Source organism: Suncus etruscus, chromosome 14, assembly GCF_024139225.1.
Source record: "Suncus etruscus isolate mSunEtr1 chromosome 14, mSunEtr1.pri.cur, whole genome shotgun sequence".
NCBI lineage: Eukaryota > Metazoa > Chordata > Mammalia > Eulipotyphla > Soricidae > Suncus > Suncus etruscus.
In genome coordinates, this window is record NC_064861.1 from 8,100,193 (window position 1) to 8,106,545 (window position 6,353).

The 6,353-nt window shown below is 35.9% G+C and overlaps 1 non-coding gene across 1 annotated transcript; it reads left to right on the forward strand.

Moving 5' to 3' along the window:
• Positions 1-245: 245 nt before the first annotated feature.
• LOC126029212 (U1 spliceosomal RNA) lies at positions 246-409 on the forward strand. Its single transcript, XR_007502857.1, has one exon. It is a non-coding gene; the product is annotated as a U1 spliceosomal RNA (small nuclear RNA).
• Positions 410-6,353: the final 5,944 nt, after the last annotated feature.

The window sequence follows — 6,353 nt, forward strand, 5'->3', positions numbered from 1 at the left end:
GAAATCAGACACAAGAGTCTGGACTCTCAATGCATTGAAAGGTTAAAAACTGACAAAGTTAATCCATGTTGAAGGGAAATGGAGATTTCCTCTGAGGCTACATTGAAGAAACACAGGGGAGCTTTCTAGTTCCTATTAGTTTATAGTATCAATACCAAAAAGTATTTAACTCATATGAATAATTGTGATTTACCCAAATAACTCTATGATAGCACGAGTAAACAATTTTTAAAATAATATTAGCTATACTTACCTGGCAGGGGAAATACCATGATCACGAAGGTGGTTTCCCCAGGGTGAGGCTTATCCATTGCACTCTGGGTGTGCTGACCCCTGCGATTTCCCCAAATGTGGGAAACTCGACTGCATAATTTGTGGTAGTGGGGGACTGCGCTCGCATTCTCCCCTGAAAAAAATATATTATCTAACACTAACTATGAAATGAATATTTGTTAACTCTACCATTCATATAAAAATTACAGACATGTACATTTTTAGCAATACCATAGTAAATTAGTATAAATTCAATTTTTTTTGTTGTTGGAGAGCTTAAGATTACTCCCTATAGAATTGTAAACTATAAAATTGTATTAGATACTTTCATAAAAGTGTCAAGGGGAAATATAAGGTTGAAATGTTTGTAGATAACGTAAAAATTATATGAAACTTTTACCAATGCAATAAACTAGAACCAAGAAAAGGAAGAGACAAATTGTTACAATTATAATTTAATATAGTAAACTTAAAAAAACAATGAAACAAAAAGTATTAAGGAGAATCAATAAGACAGTAAAAGAAAGCTTTTTCTTATAAATTTATCATAGGAACCTAAAATATTTTTACATATTTTAGATATAACTGTTAAACTATAAAATAGAACAAGTTGCAATGTTAATTATAAATAAATTCAAGATATTTGCATGATTTAAATAGAAATATATAATATTGGGAAACATTTTTCCTAAAAGTCATAAAACAAGTGAATTTGACTGAAATATTTGTTATATGCAAGAACAGAATTAGTGAGCATATTTTTTTAATTTGGTATAATGTTACTTCATTCTGATTATTTCTATGTAGAAAATTTAAAGTAAAAGTAACAGTATTTTTTGGAGTATGTATTGTCTTTTTCTCTATGGTCATGTTTGAGTACACCCACTTTGATATCATATGATTTAAATTATAAAATCTATGAAATGTAACCTTATTTTTGTTTTTTAACCTAATATAATAAGCAGTTTTTATACCATTAAAATGATAAGATAACTTTTAGTATTAGAACTATTAGAATACATTATGTTTTATAGTTCATTTATTCATTTTATCACTAGGTAACATATAGAGAAAGTTAGCAATGACTGGAAGCATAACATCAAGAAAAATATGCCCATTATCTCTATAATTTTTTTATTAGATTTAATATAATTTAACCCAAAATCCAGTGGCCTCAGGGATAGTGAACATATTTCTAGGGGCTGAAAGCATAGTACAGCAAGTAGGGCATTTGTCTTGCATATAGCCAATCCAGGTTTGATCCCTAACATCCCATATGGTCCCCAGAGTACTGCTAGGAGTAATTTCTGAGTGCAGGGCCAAGACTAACACCAGAGCATGTCCAGTATGATCCGAAAAGCCAACAGAAACAAAAAGAAAGACAAAAGAAAAATTTTCTAAAGTCATATAAAAATAGAAATACACAAGACATCGAAAACAAAAGAATGAAAAGATGAAAAGACACCTGTCCTTTCAGTTGTATAAAATGTATTCCATTGAACTTTTCTATTATTTGCACAAGAATAATATTGGGCAAAATACAGAAGATGATGAATTTCCTCTTTTTTTTTTTTTTTTGGTCTTTGGGTCACACCCAGCAGCGCTCAGGGGTTACTCCTGGCTCTGCGCTCAGAAATCGCTCCTGGCAGGCTCAGGGGACCATATGGGATGCCGGGATTTGAACAACCATCCATCCTGGTTTGGCTGCTTGCAAGGCAAATGCCCTACTACTGCTCGCTCTGCTATCTCTCCAGCCCCAGATACATTTCTTTATTTTTAAAGTTTTGGACCACATCCCAGCTATGTTCAGGGCTTATTCCTGGCTTTGTGCTTAGATATTATTAGTGGCTATAATCAATGGATCATATTGGGTTCCAGAAATTGAACCTTACAGGTTTCACACAAGGAAAGCACCCTACCCGCAGTATTATCTCTCCAGATTTCCAGAAATGCTGCTTTTATTTGGTTCTGTTGGCCACACTTCCAAATGTTGATTAAAGCACAGTCCTGCCACTCTAGCAGAGCACTTGAGGAAGTTAGGTGAGTCCAGAAGGCCCCAGGGAGCAGTTTCATTTGAGTCTTCCCTTTGGTGCTGCAGACATTTCTTCAGCCTATCAGACATCTGAATATGGGCCAGATAGGTCAACTTTTTCGACCTCTGTCCTGTCATTTGTGAAAGGCAAGTAGCAGTATTTTCTGTCTCATGCAATTCATTTATGAATGACTGATGGCATCACAGATTATCTGAATTTTGGCTTTAGCATTCTCTATTTTCATTATCAGGTAATGACTATTCATTAATGCCATTATAAAATAAGAGAGATTTTCAAGCAGAATGCCATAAAGAAAACATTTCCTTAAGGCCTCAGCATTGCTCCTAGTTGTGCTAAGTATTCTAGGCCGTTAAAATCGAAAAGATGATTTAGCTAACAGACTTAGTTGCTCTAAGAGTTTGCTCTCTTTGCTCACCTTTCATCTCTGTGATGTGCTGATAAGACAAAAGGCATTCCTTTAGTTATTTTGTAAAACACAATTGAAGTATATGCTTTTGTGCTTATGTGCATTTTATCTTGGCACTTTGGATACTAGATCATTCTAGTGGTGTGGAATCATAAAATCCACATGGAAGATCTCAAATCAAAAATGATTCCTTAAGTCCATTAATTGCTGACATGTCAATAGAATCACACATTACCTTTGTCTGAGTAGAGGAGGTGATGTCAATGATTTAAATGTGGATTGTCTCATGATTTGGACCTGTCACACAGTTCAACAAGACAATTTTGGACATGATTTATGAATCTTATTTTTCTTCTATCCCCAGTTAGTATGCAGAGATCATTTTCATTTCTGTTAATGTGAACGACTTGGCGATATATCGGTCTGCGTAAGAGTTTTAATTATTGTCTACTCTTTCTCAGAGTTCAGTCTCACTTTACTGTTCTTATCTTAGCTTGGTATTAAGGCTCTTGGAGTAGAGATGAAGAAGGAACTGCCGCCCATTTCTTTGGTAGTAATTAAGTGGCAGCACATTTCAAAGCTGTGGATATTTAATGTCACCAAAAGATCAGTTTCACATTTGGTTCAATACCGTGTGTGGGAATTAAATGCAGAACACTGTGTGTTATCACTGCTTAATCATGTAAATGGTATTCACATGTGAGGCCTCTGTTCTTAATTGAATTTTTGCTTCTTTATTTAGAAACAAAGATGTCTCGATAAGGTTAAATTGGCTTTAAGTAGAAGCATATTCTTAAGAAATTAATTTTCATATTTTCTTGCTGGCACGCAGTCGTAAGTGAATGTCACGGTATGCCATATCATAGCACAGCACATTTTTTTCTCTCTCTTTAGAAGGACAGCACAAAGCCTCCTCCCAAGAAGCCTTATCTAGAAAAATATATGTGAAATTATCTGTAGCAGTAAAGGCTTTGTAGTGAGCATTTAAATCTTGAGATGGTTTCTAAGCATCTGAAGTTCATATGAGATGGACTGAATACATTCTTGAAGCTCTGCTGATCATGCACCATGTCATATCTCAGTTTTTAATGTCATATTTGTCTCTGACTTCTGTTATAGGAGGCATGTTTACATTCTTTTTAGGGAGAAATAGTTTTAGTTCTGTTGTTTACCACAAAACAAGTTACGAAAAGCTTTGTGTTCGTGAAATTACGTTGCTTTTTAGGTATTTGTATCAATAGATTATAAAGACTTAATTATTGGGCTTCTGAAATTTCCCCCCACCCCATTTTTGGGTCACATTCAGCTCAGTGTTCAGGGGCCTGGACATCTCCTGGCAGTATTTGGATAGCACTGTTGGTGGTGATTAGGAGATCTATCACATGATGTTAAGTATTGATGTCCTGCAGGCAAAGCATATTGTTCTCAGCCTATTAGACTATTTCTCTACCTCTGGGACTTCTGGAATTCTGAAATTCTGAAAGTACATAAACTTTTAAGGTAGGGACTCTAGATCTTTGTTAAAATAATCATTATTAATGACATATATATAGCATGTGTCAAACATCTCTTTGAAAGTCAGTTGAGTTTATGAATGATGACAATTAGACATTTGGATGATTTTATTTCCTAAATCAAGACATTTTTAATTGATATTGATTTTGTCTTTTCATACCAGTGAATGCTTACTGGCAGTAACATTCATTAGAAATTAGAAAAGTTGGGGCCGCAAAGGTAGCCTGGAGGTAAGGCGTTTGCCTTCCTAGCAGAAGGACGGTGGTTCGAATCCCAGCATCCCATATGGTCCCCCGAGCCTGCCAGGAGCGATTTCTGAGTGTAGAGCCAGGAGTAACCCCAGAGCGCTGCTGGGTGTGACCCCCCCCCAAAAAAAAAGTTGCAACGAGGGGCTGGAGTGGTGGTGCAAGCGGTAGGTTGTCTGCCTTGCACGTGCTAACCTAGGACGGACTGCGGTTCGATCCCCCGGCATCCCATATGGTCTCCAATGCCAGGTGCTATTTCTGAGTACATAGCCAGGAGTAACCCTGCAAGTCACTGGGTGTGGCCCAAAAACAAAAACAAAAACAAAAAAATAGAAAAGTCACAACTAAATTTAGGAATTTATTTGTCACTCTTTTGCCTCCTTGAGTGAATAAACAATACATTTACTATACAATTGACAATATAGTAATATTATTATCTTACACTAAAATTCTTTGCTGTAAATATTGAGAAGGCTAGTATTTTACGAGTCCAGGATTTTAAAAGGTAGCTGAAGTCAATCTCAAATATTATGTGGCTAGGGTAAGCATTAATATTATAGAAATCCTTATTATTGACTAATACTATTGATAGTTATAATTAATATCACAACTGACATTTAGTCCACAGACATTATGACTGACAGACTAAATATTACTGAACAGCTCAGTGTAAAAACAAAAGTTGAATAATACTAAAGAAAAAATAGATGGCTAATACCAACCCTCTTTTAGATGAATCAACTTGATAGATATCTAAAGAAATGGCCCACTTGGAATTGACTTTAAATATATTCATTGGGGGCAAATCTATTTGTTATCCAAGACACCAGCCTCCCATGATACCACTGATTAAGAGAATTTCATGCTTCTAGACTAAGAGCATGTAGTAATGCTCTTATGCTAGACTGCAACTTTTGTAAGCAGGAACTTTCTTAGTCATTTCTCCACTCTAAGATCTTATTTCATAGCACTTCACAGTAATGTCTTTAGTCACTGTTCTTGGCTTCTGCACAAATGGATGGGCTGACCGGTCCTTAGTGGCTTTTGGTTCCTCAGCACAGGAAGTCAAAAAGGCCTTTACAGCTGCAGGTTTATTCCAAGAAATAACCACAGGAGCTGCAACAACCACACCGCCCAGACCATCTGCATTCCATTACTCATTACCCTTTTTCCTCAGTAAACAGCCTGCCTGAGCACCACAAGAAGGATCCAGGGTTAAGGGCAGAATCCTAGCTGGAGATTTCAGGGAATTGTCAAGTTCTACTTCTATCTGTCCTCAAGAGAACGTTAGCAGAGAAAGGAAATGAGCTCTAAAAAAAAAAAAAAAAAGCCTTTGAGGGAATTTGGATAATCAGGCACTAGTTTGTTCAAGTCAACTGGAAATTTATATTTGGTTATTCTGGAAGCCTGAAACTTACCTTATATGTACTCTTATGAACAGATCTGTGTTTTTGAATATGAACAACTACTATATAGACTATATTTCTCTAAAAAAGGTGACTGTACAAACTGTGCTCAGATAGAAAGATTATTTGTGGGACAAAAATCTTCAAGTTCACTGTTTCCCAGAGGAGGTTTTATCACCTCCCTGTGAGAATGCTTGACTATGGGGAGTAATTATTGAAGTGTGCTTTTCTTATGTGTTTGATTAAGAATGGATTCTGAGGCAGGGAGCACTGAGTTTTTTCCTTTTTTTTAAAAATGATTTAATTGAATCACTGTGAGATAGAGTTACAAAGTTGTTCATGATTCAGTTTCAGTTGTACAATGTTCAACACCCTTCACCAGTACATATTTCCCACCACTGTAAAATCACCCCATTACCAATGTTCCAATGTCCCCAGTTTCCCTCCAGGCCTC